Here is a 13895-nt window from a genome sequence, read left to right on the forward strand (position 1 = left end):
CATGGTTAGGTGCACAGGCTTTTCTTCTGTCGTATTTTCCAGCTGACTGTAGCACCAGGTAGAGTCAAGCCCACCTCTCGCCCCCTATCAGGTTTGCTCTTACATAAGTAGTGTTAAGGTGGGGGGAATACATCATAAAATGAACCTCTTTGCTGACAGTATTCTCCTTTACCCAACCTCATAAACCTGCCTAATCTCCAACAGGTCTTGTTGCAATTTGCTTCCTTAACAGGATTGTATTAAATTCAGACAATTCCATGGCTTTGAATATTTCAGTTTTTAGGCCAGAGGTTTCCCTCATAAAGGTCAGCTTTGCCTTTGGTTGGGTCACTTCCTCATTCATCATCTCACCTCCTCCAAATAAAGTCTATATGCAGCAAGCTAACTCTCTATTGTGGATTCTCTCATGGCCCTGTAGATCTCTTCCATATTCATGGCTTCCTAAAATCCCCTCACTCTCCACGGGGTCCTCCCTGATTCAGACTAAATTTTGCTTAACCTGCAGAGGAAACTCATGTCTTTCATATGGGGTTCTTTCATGCATAGCCCAATACACACTTTATACCCCCCAGACATATATTTACATTCTTTGAGTGAATCTATGTATTTAATCCTACATGTCATGCCTAATTTGACTTTTATATTCATCACTAAGACACCTCACTGCCCAGAAGCTTGGGACATGCTGCATATATGGTGGACTTGCCGCAAGCAGGTCGGTTTACGGTCCTGAATATCTGGCCGGATCCATACGCTGTTTAATGTTCCCCTCTGTCGTGTCCCTTGGGTCACTCTTTTACACCATGTGGCCCCAGGTCTTCAACTCAATTTTGCCTTCTTCCCCCTCTCATTCTGGCAGCTAAGAAAACAACTGTATATTCATGGAGGAGAAATAAGAGAAACAGATTGCTGAACCAGGAAGACCAGCCAAATGACAACACTGCCAGCTGCTAGTGAAAGCGCTCAATGCAGTGAAGTCCTTGGTGCATTGCCCCCTGGAAAACATGAATATGCAAAAGAAGAGCCCGTGGAGCCTCATTGAAGAGTCTCAAAACACAGGACTAGCCAGATATCCCTCCGGGAAGGACCCAGCCAAGGGGCAGCTCCTGTTAGGAAACCACCAAACCACCATATTAAGTGGCCCTATAAGTCAATGTAATGACAAGGGATAAACCAAGACTAGGTAACCATCCACATACAGCTGTTTTGGGGTGTTGCCCCTCATCAGTGTGGAGCAGGATTCTGGCTAGGTGGGAGCAATGCCTAGTAGAGCCATAAGAGAAACAGATCGCTGATCTCAGGGAGACCAGCCAAATGACAACACTGACGACTGCTAGTGAAAGCACTCAATGCAGTGAAGTCCTAGGTATATTGGGAAACATGAATATGCAAAAGAGCAGCCCGTGGAGCCTCATTGAAGAGTCTCAAAACACAGGACTAGCCAGATATCCCTCCGGGAAGGACACGGAGGAGAAGGCATACCTTTCAAAAAAACGTTAAAGCAAGAATGGAAGGCTTCATTATTAGACCTTTAACTCCGCAGCCACTTTTAGCATTAAGGACTCAGACAAAGATATATTTTTTTTTTTATTTCTGACAGGTCTTGTTTTATAAGCTAATAACTTTGGGAAACAATAACCCATTCTTTGTGAAAAACCTGAAGATATAAAAGAATTGAAGAAAAGGAGTCACTAGCAGAAGATACTGCAGCTAAGTTCTATATACTGATAACTGATACGCGAGTTTTAGAGCATGCAGGGGTTTTCAATCTCAAGTGTGTTTTTGTCTCAAGTGTGGGACTTTAAAATTCGGGGACATTACATTCTGGGAGAACACATTGTTTGCTTTTATTATTTTATTTTTTTTTTAAACTATAATCTTATATTCCCCTTGCTAAATATGCTCCTTGTTTAAAAATGCGATCCAATGTACAATCTTGTGCGATATATATACAATCCTTGATCAACCATCTGAGAGTGCATACCATTGAGATACAGTGAGATGTGCGCACGCTGCTGGTTTGGAAGCCCAGGTTCTAGGTCTAAAGAAGCAGCTGGCAAGATTGAGAACAACTGCCAAACTGGAAAGGAATTTTGCTGCTCACTGAGTAAGCATTTGCAGGGGTAGATGTAGAAACAGGGTGATAGTATGAAGGCGCAGGAGGATGAAATCTATTAATCTTCAGTGAGTGGGTGGGGGCAGTGGGTGTGGAGTCTCCTCTGACAGTGCTTGGTGCATGCTGTGAGCTTCCAGTGTAAGTGCTAGTAACCTACCCTGCATTTTGGCATAAATAACACCACATTATGCTGTGCTCACTTATAACCGGCATGACAAGTGTCATATAAATATGTGGCTGGTATAACACACTGCTTTGACACCAACCTGTGAAGCTCACTTCCAAGGAAGATTTCTGAAATCTGTTTCACTGAATGCTTTGCAACCCAGTTCCAGTGGAGTGTTAGCACGGCTAAATCATCATCTTCTAAGCCAACATTTTCAGACACCAGTCTAAACCTATCGCGCCACCTGAGGCAGGAGAAGACCTGCAAAGTAGAATAAGCAAATATGTTAGATAATTTCCTCTGTTTTCCTTCTCTTCTTCAATATATGATGTTCATGCAAAAAACTTCAGAGTTTGAATTGGTTTTATCCTCTGCATCCTAAAAGGGAATCTGTCAGGTCACTACCAGGTACAGAGATGCACATACAGGCAGACAGGTTTGGATCCTCAGCTTCCAGGGAAAAGGGAAATTATATAACTTTTCAAAAGGCCAACAGCAAAGACAAAAGGTATCATTTGTTTTATCTCTCCATCACCTATCTGCCTGCATCTGCATCTCTGTACCTGGTATGGACCTCACAGAAAACCTTTAATAGAATAGAATACTTAGATTCAGCACAGACATGTATTAAACATGGAATGTTTTACTATATACAAGGCAGATCCTGACACAGATACCTCGTAGGCCCTGAGAATGACACATCAAGTAAAGAGGAGACAGGTAAAATGTCACTTGAATCAAACAAACAAGGCAAAAATGACGTAGGGGGGTCGTATTAGAAAATCCAAATACTGGGGTGGAGCCTGGCCGGACATGTGAGCGGACGCGAGTCCTGAGAGCTCCCGCGGGTCTCACTGCGTGTCTGCCACTACCTACTCCTGCGGGCCACCAAACCACACAGCAGTTCTCCCAGGGGTGCGTGTATCCCAGGACGCGTTCCGGTGCCGACAGGATGGCTGGAGGGACCTCCAAAAACACAAACGATGGCGGGAGCGGGCGGCCGAGATATCCAAGATGGCGCCAACCCGCCGCCTCACACACAGCGCTCCACACGGCAGCTTACAGCTGGGACGGCTGCCAGGCTGTCCGAGTTTCAGAAGCCACCGACCCCCCGGATGAGCCACAACTGTGTCTGGTATGATTTTGAGGAGGGGGAAGGAATTGAGGAATGCCCCATAGTAAATGCCCCACCTGGAGCTGATAATATGGAGGGCTGCAATGACAAGGAGGGGGAGGAGGAGTGCACTGACTCCATGACAGAAGCTGCACAGCAGAGCAGGGCCATATCACAGAATACAGAGGCAGCCTGTGCACAGGAACCCACGCTGAGGGACATTCTCCAGGCGGTAGCACAATGTAACTCCTCTATTACTAAATGTAATACTGCTATATCCTCTCTCACACAACAAATTGGCAGCCTGCAGTGCGAAGTGGGGTTCCTCCGTCAAGATTTACGTAAAGTCAGTGACAGGACCACCGAGGTGGAACACAGGGTGGGAGATCTGGAGGACAAAGTTGTGCCTATTGCCTCGACCTCCCGTAAACATGATCAGCTGATTTCTCAATTATTACTGAAAACAGATGACTTGGAGAATCGCCTGAGACGGAACAATGTGAGACTTGTGGGAGTGCCGGAGAGAATTGAGGGTGCAAATCCCACAGACTACTTTGAAAAATGGCTTGCTGAAGTGTTCGGGAAGGATAACCTGTCTCCAATGTATGCTATGGAGAGGGCTCACAGAGTGCCTACACGACCCCTCCCGCCTGGTTCCCCACCCCGGGCAGTCCTAGTGAAATTGCTCCATTATCGTGATCGTGATATCATCCTGAGAGCTGCACGGAACTCGCCGGAAGCCGATATTAATGGCTGCAAAATCTCCTTCTTCCCTGACCACTCTGCGGAAGTCCAGAAACAGCGTGCTCAGTTCATAGAGGTGAAGAGGAGGCTACGCAATCTGCAAGTACCATATGCTATGCTATACCCTGCCAAGCTACGGGTTGTTGCAGCGGGGGATACTCATTTCTTCACCTCCTCGAGAGATGCAGTGCGCTGGCTGGATCAGGAGGAACAGCATCTTCGTGGAAGACGCAGCCCCCACAACAGAGATGCGCCAGCCTGAGATCTGGAATTGACTGCCTCGGCTTAAGACTTGGTGCCCTTGGAGGACCTCCGGGTGTCTGATAAGTATCGACGCTACCTGAGCCACGTTTATGTACACCTTTTTTGCCTTTCGTTTTTTTTTTTTCCCTGCCGTTTGTTTTTCTCTTTCTTGCTCCTGCTGGCCTGCAGGATTACATTTCTCCTGTTTCAAGTGGGACCTGCCATGCTCTTTGTTTACAGCATCAGAGCTGACTGTTCACTGTTTGATGGTTATGGAGGACTGGTGCCCCAGTCTGCAGATTTTTTGGAAGCAGACCTTTTTGCTCCTGGATAAGTTGATGTTATGTTCTATTTGGGGGAACTTTTTTTTCTTTTTTTTTTATTTGATTCCACATGGTGCCTTACTCTCTTTATTGTGCATGTTGTGTTCCGAGACCTATACCCTGCTGCACCCAGTGGCTATTTTTCTCTTTACTTTCTGAGTTTCACTACTTACAGTTAAATGTGTATTACATGGTTAATGATATGTCTACTGTGCTGTACTACCATTTCAATTATGTGCTAAAGGGTGAATATGGCTAGTAAGCTTACAGTGATTTCTTGGAATGTGCTGGGCCTGGGGGATGCGGATAAGTGGTATGCAATGTTTGATTCCCTGCAACAGCATCATCCTGTGGTGCTGTGTGTACAGGAAATGCATCTGACTGCTGACACTACACAACACCTGAAGCGGGCTTGGGTGGGATGGAGTTACCACTCCGTGCACACCCAGTACTCCAGACACAAAGATATTCCCTTCACATGCATGGACAGTAAAATTGATCAAGATGGTAGATACGTCTGCTTATACTGTGTTATCTATGGAATTCGCTGCATTCTAAGTTCGGTATATGTCCCTCCCCGTATGGTTGCACGGTGCTGAATAGAGTGATGGAGTTTGGCGCTACTCACCCAGATGTACCTATATTGATAGTGGGGGACTTCAATATAGTCATTGACCCCTTGATAGACAAACATAGTATGGGTTCTGTGAGCCTTGCCGCCTCTACCACCCCCTTGGGGAAAATGTTAGTGGAGCTGTCTCTTTCAGATATCTGGCGTCTCAAACATCCGGTGAGCGGTGTTACTCCTGTTACTTATCGACACATCACTCCCTATCCAGAATAGATCTAGCGGTATGTTCTACCCGTATGTTGAATCAAATAACCTATGTGGATTATCTCCCTAGGGCCCTCTCGGATCATTCGCCCTTGAAACTTCAAATGACACATCCTGGCTCTGGGGTGGTCGGGGGGAGTCGGTGGAGATTGAATCCGCACTGGCTGACGGTTTTAGATCCGGCTACAGTGATATCGGTGGTGGATGAGTATTTTGCTTTGAATGGGGGCTCGGTGTCTCTCCGGTGGAATGGGACGCCATGAAGGCATACCTCTGTGGCCACTTTATCCAGCGTATCATAGGGGTAAAGAGGAGAAGGGGACACTTGCGACAGGATCTCCTAAAGGGTTTGAGAGAGCGGGAGGAGCAGCATATTTTACAACCGACCGAGGCTACTGCCCGGAGACTCCGAGCTGCACATACGGCTCTCAACACCTTTGATGTGGAATCCGCAGCCCAGAAACGCACATTTGCCAAACATTCCTTTTTTGTGGAGGGGGAGAAAGCGGGTCATATTCTGGCGGTGGTAGCCAACGCCCAAAGGGATCCTACCTACATAACTAACATTCAAAATCAGGAGGGGTGGCGGTGACGGCACTGAATGACATACTAGAAGTGTTCCACCGCTATTATCTGACGCTTTACTCTTCTCACTTAAGAGGCGACACCAGCCCAACTGGGGCAGTTTTACATGACCTACCTTTACCGACCCTTACACTAGAACATAAGGATTTCCTGGACGCCCCATTATCCTTGGAAGACCTGGAAGCCGCAGCAGCTTCCCTGCATAATTATAAAGCTCCTGGGTCAGACGGGCTCCCGGCTGAGTTGTTTAAGTCTGTGGGGAAACCTTACTCCCTAAGCTGCTGGAATTATGGATGCCTCACTGGAGTCGGCACCCTGCCTGGGTCAATGCAGGAGGCAATAATAGTAGTCTTGCCCAAGCCTGGAAGGACCCTCTACTCCCTGACTCCATAGGCCTATTTCTTTACTTCCAGTTGATATCAAAATCATAGCTAAAGCCCTGGCTACCCGTCTCACTGGGATCATACCATCTTTGGTGCATCCTGATCAGACGGGATTCATCCCTGCCAGATCTACGGCCTTGAATATTCGTAGACTATACTTAACTTGCAGATGCCGGTGGAGAATCCAGGGGCTAGGGTGATTTTTCATTGGACGCTGTCAAAGCATTTGACAGCGTCGAATGGCCATATTTATGGGCGGTTTTGCAGAGGATGGATTTGGACCGGTATTCTTGTCATCTAGAAAATTATTATACTCGGCCCCAGTGGCGCGCTTGTGGATAAATGGAGGGCTGTCTCCTACCTTTCCGCTCCACCGGGGACGCGGCAGGGATGCCCGATCTCCCCGCTATTGTTTGCGCTGGCTATTGAACCCCTGGCCTCCCTATTGCGCTCGCACCCTGGAGTGACTGGCTTTAGAAGGGGATCGAGGAAGGATAAACTGGTGTTATACGCCGATGATTTATTACTATATCTTAGCGATTCTTCCTCCTCCCTTTCTACTGCGATGTCCATAATAAATGAATTTGGGACTTTCTCAGGCCTAACTGTAAATTGGGACAAATAAGTTATTATGCCTGTAGACTCAGAGGACAGTTTGCAGCTGGGCCCTGCCACCCCGTTGAGGAGCGTTCATAAGTATCTGAGAGTTTTCATTTCTAGGGATGTCAGAGCCTATGAAAAACTGAATATGGAGCCCTTGATATGCAAATTTCAGCAGAAGCTGGCTGTTCAATCAGGGAGACATGGAGTGTCAGTGACTAGGCAGGGGGATATATCCTTCACTTGATCTGACAATCTTACTATAAAACAGCTTGACCAATCTCGTAATCTCCTAGTATATTTTTTACGAGTGGGAATTAAAGTACACTTATAGATCAGATACCACCTTACTAGTTGCTTCATCTGTCAATGGAGAAAGGTTAGACTCCAGGTATTCACACACAAGCATATCCCAGAGATCAAAGAATGCAGCAAGATGGGCGACCACTGGATGGGAAGATCCTGATGGACAGCCGGATCTAATAAAGAGGAAAACAAAAAATATACAATAGTCTATAGGTTTTTATGACAACAAGTGTTGATTACATGGAGCTTGCAGTGTCGGACTGGGGTCCCCTTGGCTCACCTGAGGAAATCATTGTGAGATCTCACCCTCTATGTATACAGATCATATGCACTTTTATTGGCACTATACAAACTGCAATCACAGCAAATAAAGGACACAAACCATATTAAAAAAAGGAAACCATATCAGCACAATTGTATAGAGCTACTGTGCAGCTCGCAGAGCAAATTACCAGCAGCGGCTGCAGCAATAGCTTTATTAAGGTAAAAAAGATTTTTCATTATGTCGCATGACGTTGGCAGAGGGCTGACAACTAGTTGTCTGGGTGGGGAGCCACTAAAGGGTCTCGGTCTGTCAATAAAGCTGCTGCAGCAGCAATGGCTGGGATGCTCCCTGAGCTGCACAGTAGCTCTATACTGGCTGCAGGGAACCATATCAGCACAACTGTGCCGAATTGTACCCTTTAACATAGGTTCGTGACTATTTTCTGCTGCCACCTCTGTCCGTGACAAAAACTGTCCAGAGCAGTAGCAAATCCCCATTAAAAAAAAAAAAAAAAACTTCCCTGCTTTGGACAGTTCCTGACCTGGACAGCAGACATGATAGAATACACCACTTCCTGCAGGACATACAGCACCTGATAAGTACTTGAATAAATAGAAGTAAATTAAAAATCTATATAACTTTCTGACACAAGTTGATTCAAAGGAAACATTTTTCGGCCGGAGCACTCCTTTAACTACTGAATGCAACAGCTTAGCCACAGAGCGGTAGATCACATATAGAAGTTCCCCCAAGTGCATCACTTCCTACACAGTTGCTTACTGCCTCTAAAAGTGACATCAGAACATTTAGGGTAGCTTCACACATACCGTATCGCAGCTGATTTTCTGCTGCGGGATCCGCAGCAGATTTGACCAAATGAATGACACAGGATTAAATCTGCACTTTAAAATCCGCAGCAGATCCGCAGCGGATTTTACAGTGCGGATTTAACGCTGTGTTCATTCATTTAGTCAAATCTGCTGCAGAAAAGCAGCTGCGATGCTGTACGTGTGAAGCTACCCTAATGTGCACTGGGAGCTTCCTGAAAGCTCAACTACCAACTTTAGGGTGCGTTCACACGTACAGGATCTGCAGCAGATTTGATGGTCCAGAATTGATTTGCTTTGAATCTTCAACTTCAAATCTGCTGCAGATCCTGTACGTGTGAACACACCCTCAAGGGAACAGTTCTACAGTTCCACTTCCAGAAAGACTATGCCTCAGTGCACAAAGCAAAGGTGGGTAAATATGGTGCTGGCCCACACACACACTATTCTAGTCTACATATCTATGTGGTTTGTGATTCGGTCTTTCATTTAAAACAGTTTTATATAGACAGCACAGATGTAAAAAACAAACAAAAAAAAACAAACAACAACCGTAAATGTACCTTTGTGAAATTCCGCAGCAATTTTCAGAGCACTTAGTCTTTTTGGCTTCCTGGACACATGTGCCTCAGAAAAAGATTGTTTTTGCCGGTTGATCAGCAGAATTGCTCTGTCAAGGCAAAATACATTTGTTCATTTTTATTAAAACATTTTATCCGCTCTTGTGCTGAACGCTAATTTGATGTATTTTATCACAGAAGAGAGGAGAGAGAGCTGTTTATGGTCAGGATGACTGTGCCCTCCTCCGCCAGGCTTTATCATCAATCCCAAAATGCAGAGCTTCACATAATAGTTAACAAAAATTAGGGCATCAGCTTGTACATACATAGATATCAGTCCTAGACAAGACTCTTAGCATATAAAAAGGTACTGGGAAAACGACTAAACCAGGCCAACAGGTTCCCTATAAGGGTGGTGGGCTTCTTTTAAAATTACCAAGGTTACTATAATAAACCTATGTAAGATAATAGAGAAGCGTTTTAAAGGGGTACTCCAGTGTGTGTGGGGGGGGGGCACACTTTTTGCTGGGAACGTGGAGGTGGTGGCCGAGGAAAAGACGTCCACTCACCTCCCCGGTTCCAGCGGCGGATCCCGCATCGCGGCGCTCCGGTGCCCGGACGCTTCCAGGTATCTGACGTGGGCCTGAGACGATACGTGAGCGGACCTGAGACGTAACGTCTCGGGCCCGCGTCAGACACCCGGAAGCGGCCGTGAACCGGGCACCGGAGTGCTGCGATGCGGGACCAGCCGCTGGAACCGGGGAGGTGAGTGGACGTCTTTTCCCTCGGCCACCTCCTCCCCGTTCCCAGCAAAAAAGTGCCCCCGCGCTGGAGTACCCCTTTAAAGAGGACAATTAATCATAACCTATACAACTAGGGTGTAAAAAGATGGTACTTTTTTTTTAAAAAAAAGAAGCCTCTACCCGCTGTTATGTTCCCATAAGGCAGGGGGTGCGGAGAAGAAAAAGGAACCCCCTTAATGTACTGGGTTGCCCCACTTTATGAATATTGGGGGGGGGGGGGGGGGGGGGTGCTCTGCTTTGACATCACTCTGGTGCTCAAGACTGCAGTGCGCCAAGTAAAAAACTTAGGAGGGACACTTTTCACTTTTCAACTATGTAAATGATCAACCAAGAAAGAATGAGCTTCCTAGGACACCAAATATTTCAACCAATCTTAGCTTTAAAGTGTCACTGTAGTTTCATTATTTTTTTTTATTTTTTTTTGCAGAAATCAATAGTCCAGGCAATTTTAGGAAACTTTGTAATGGGTTTATTAGGCAAATATGCCATTCTGCATTCAAAAAGACTTTCCCCAGGCCCCCTCCCTTCTCTCTCTCATTCACTGCTCATTATCAGGAAATCTCGACTTTTACATCAGTCGAGCCCTGTGTTACCTATGGAGAGGGGAGGAGGGAGATTAGTCGCCAGCAGAGAGCACAGAACAAAGGATTACACAGTGGGAGCTGTGTGAAGGCCATATTCAGAAGTCAGAGAGGTCAGTGCTGACTTCAGAGGAGATAGCCTTTGCTGTCCTGTTTTGGTGCCTCATCTGACCTCCACCCCTCCTCTCTCCATAAAGAACCATGAAGACAGGGTGAGAGCTTGAAACTGCTTTTTCATGATAAAAAAAAAAATATGCATTTTTCGGCAAATAAACCCAATTACAACGTTTCTTAAAATCTCCTGTACTATTGAGTTCTGAATAATAATAATAATAATAATAATAATAATTAACACGACAGTGACGCATTAAAATTAATCAAATACTTTACTAGTGACTTACCTTATTGACAAACTGTGAGAAGACAAGTTGCTTAAAGCACAATATTTAAAAGGGCAATTTTGAGGAAATAGAATAAAAATATTCAATTTCCTCAAAATTGCCCTTTTGAGTAATTGTGCTTTAAGCAACTTGTCTTCTCACAGTTTGTCAATAAGGTAAGTCACTAGTAAAGTATTTGATTAATTTTAATGCGTCACTGTCGTATTATTATTATTTTGTTATTTTTTTTGAATATCCAAATATTTAGTGTTCTAGAGAGCCGGTATATTCATTCTTGGTAGATAGATTACATATTAAGCCTTACCTGTTGATTACACTATCCAACTGGCTGAATATTTCCATATCTGGTTCCATGCCAGAATCAAGTGAGAGGGAATGTTTCATAATGTCCAACAACTGCAAATTCCAGCGAGGATCAACTGGTGCACAATTGTCACCTACATTAGAGGGAAAAAGGTAGCTTTTGGAATTACTGTTAAAATGATGATCCACCAAAAAAAAAAACAAAAAAAAAAAACGACTAGTATAAACCTGCATTAATGAGCAATCCCATAAATGGTACGCCATCACATTCAATACTTTAAAGGGAAACTATCAAGCAGGTTAGATTAGTCTCCCTATTGCAAATAGAGCGATGAAGATGAAGGGATCAGCCCGCTCCACTGATTTTATCAAATCTATTTTTATTTAAATACAAATTTTAACATAAATGGTGCTCAACATACAGGTATGAGAAAGGACACGCAGGCCTTATATTAGCATCAGCATTATATTAGAAGTGTAAGATATTTTTTTTATTTTCTAGTAAAGTTTACACTTTTTGTGAACAACTAACAACAAAAGAAACCTGTGGCTGAAAAATGACATACAAAAAGTTATTTCAAACTGTAAATATATAGACAACAAGATAGGTCTATTTTCGTGTGGAAACGAACATACTAAGCGGCTTGTTTCTGGGGGTATCTATGCCACAAGAGCCAGAGAGTTTCAGATATATCTAAAAGAACACACTCCGTGTTTTAAGAAATTTACTGTGATTGCCTGCCTGCTTCCCAACCACTAAGTTCCTCTAACCTAGCTATTTGCTGTACTTTGTAAATCCATTCTGTAACTCATGGAGGGGAGGTTGACCTCAATGGAATGAGGAGTCTGGCTGCCATCAGCAATCAGCTAGGCAAGTTGTGCTTCGTATGGGTAAAATTAGATGTGGGGATCCAGAACAGCAGTAAACCTGCATCTAGTGTTATCCCAACCCCATTTATCTTGGGTATCATTGCAAAAATGCCCTGATTAAGCACAGCTGGCCAATTATACTGTATGGTGCCTTCCACATACCGTATCGCAGCAGATTTCATGCTGCAAAGTTTATCGCAATGAAATCAGCTACGATAATGATCACTATGTAACTAAATGGCAAAGTATTTCCTCAGCAGGGCATTATGTGCCTTTATTTGTACCATTTCGGATTTTGTACGGGAAATCCTCTGCAATACGGTATATGTGAAGCATCTATGTGACAAAATACCAGGGTGGGCCTTGCATCTCCCAGCAATCATCATTATCCATAAAATTCAGCTGTGTTAGTAAATGAAGTGTTCTGTACCACCATGTTCTTGTTGGTATAAGATCTCCTGAATTTTTTAACAGAAGCCATGGATGTGTGCAAAAAATTGTGCCACAATAGAGAGGGGGTAAAGGTATTGTCTAACTCACGCTCTCATGCAGTAATCTAACTTGGTTTGTCGTCGCCTCATTCTGCAGGTTTTGTATAATATGTAAGGAATCCTTAAGGGAGGCAAGTCAAGTTTAAGAATGTTTCGAGTCACAAACATCCCCCATAGCTGGGAATTTCTTGCACAGTTTATCACAACGACTCTTAAAAAATCCCTTACCTGAAACTCGCCACAGTACCATGCGGTATTGTAGGCAGCAGCTCAGCTAGGGTTGGTGTGGGTTTTACAGGCGTAGATGAGGGGTTGAGGGGGCATTGAGAAAAAGGCATATGTGGCGGGAGTCTACAAAAACCCAAAGTTTTAGAAAAGTATCTCTGCCAAACATCCAGTGCTCCCTGCAGTAGTGGTCTGTAAGGGTATGAGCAATCTGACTATAGGCAAACTAGATTTTAATGCCTTTCCAACTGACTACAAAGTGGTGTTTATATCAAAAGTAACCAAAGAGCCATTTTGATAGATGGGTCGTTCTGTAGTAAGTCCTTAAATCTTGCAAGCCGCACCCTCCCTGAATTAAGAATGAGTATGATATCCGTGGACGTGAGTTTTCCCAGATAAACTTGGCAGGTAATTGATTGGTATTGTCTGTAGCAAGTATAATACTATATTATAATAGTAAAAAAAATGTAGGTAATATATACGTTTTTCTAAATTCATTCTCCCTGGCCAAGAGACGTAGGGGGTTATAATTTTTAGTTACACTCCACTGATAATCATTAGAAGCGGTAGATCAGCACTTTGGGGATGCAGCCCCATGTTCAGTGCTTCAAATGGCCATACCAGACACAAGATCACACTACAAACTGCACAGGAACGGCACCAAGGATGAAGGTAGAAGACTGTGACCACAACAATTGACAGCTGGAGGAGGCGGGGCCTGAAGAAAGCGGCGGATGAGAGACGGAGGATAGGATAGCAGTTTTTTTTTTTTTTTTTTTTTTTAACCACAGGATGTGTTGCCGATGCTCGACAATTAGCCGAGGATTTGGAATTTTGCCTGTCCTTGACAGATTGCCGTCACTTTTACAGTGGCTGATGAAGTATTTCTTGCCCGGCTCCCGCCCCCCCCCCCCCCCCCCCCCCCCCCCCCACCCCCCCCCCCCCCCCCCCCCCCCCCCCCCCCCCCCCCCCCCCCCCCCCCCCCCCCCCCCCCCCCCCCCCCCCCCCCCCCCCCCCCCCCCCCCCCCCCCCCCCCCACCCCCCCCCCCCCCCCCCCCCCCCACCCCCCCCCCCCCCCCCCCCCCCCCCCCCCCCCCCCCCCCCCCCCCCCCCCCCCCCCCCCCCCCCCCCCCCCCACCCCCCCCCCCCCCCCC

At 45.4% G+C, this 13895-nt stretch overlaps 1 pseudogene; it reads right to left on the reverse strand.

Annotated features, from left to right (window-relative positions):
- LOC138780878 (midasin-like) overlaps positions 1-11289 on the reverse strand; it is a 52241-nt pseudogene extending 40952 nt beyond the window's left edge.
- Positions 11290-13895: the final 2606 nt, after the last annotated feature.

Source organism: Dendropsophus ebraccatus, unplaced genomic scaffold (assembly GCF_027789765.1).
Source record: "Dendropsophus ebraccatus isolate aDenEbr1 unplaced genomic scaffold, aDenEbr1.pat pat_scaffold_906_ctg1, whole genome shotgun sequence".
NCBI classification, from domain to species: Eukaryota; Metazoa; Chordata; class Amphibia; order Anura; family Hylidae; genus Dendropsophus; species Dendropsophus ebraccatus.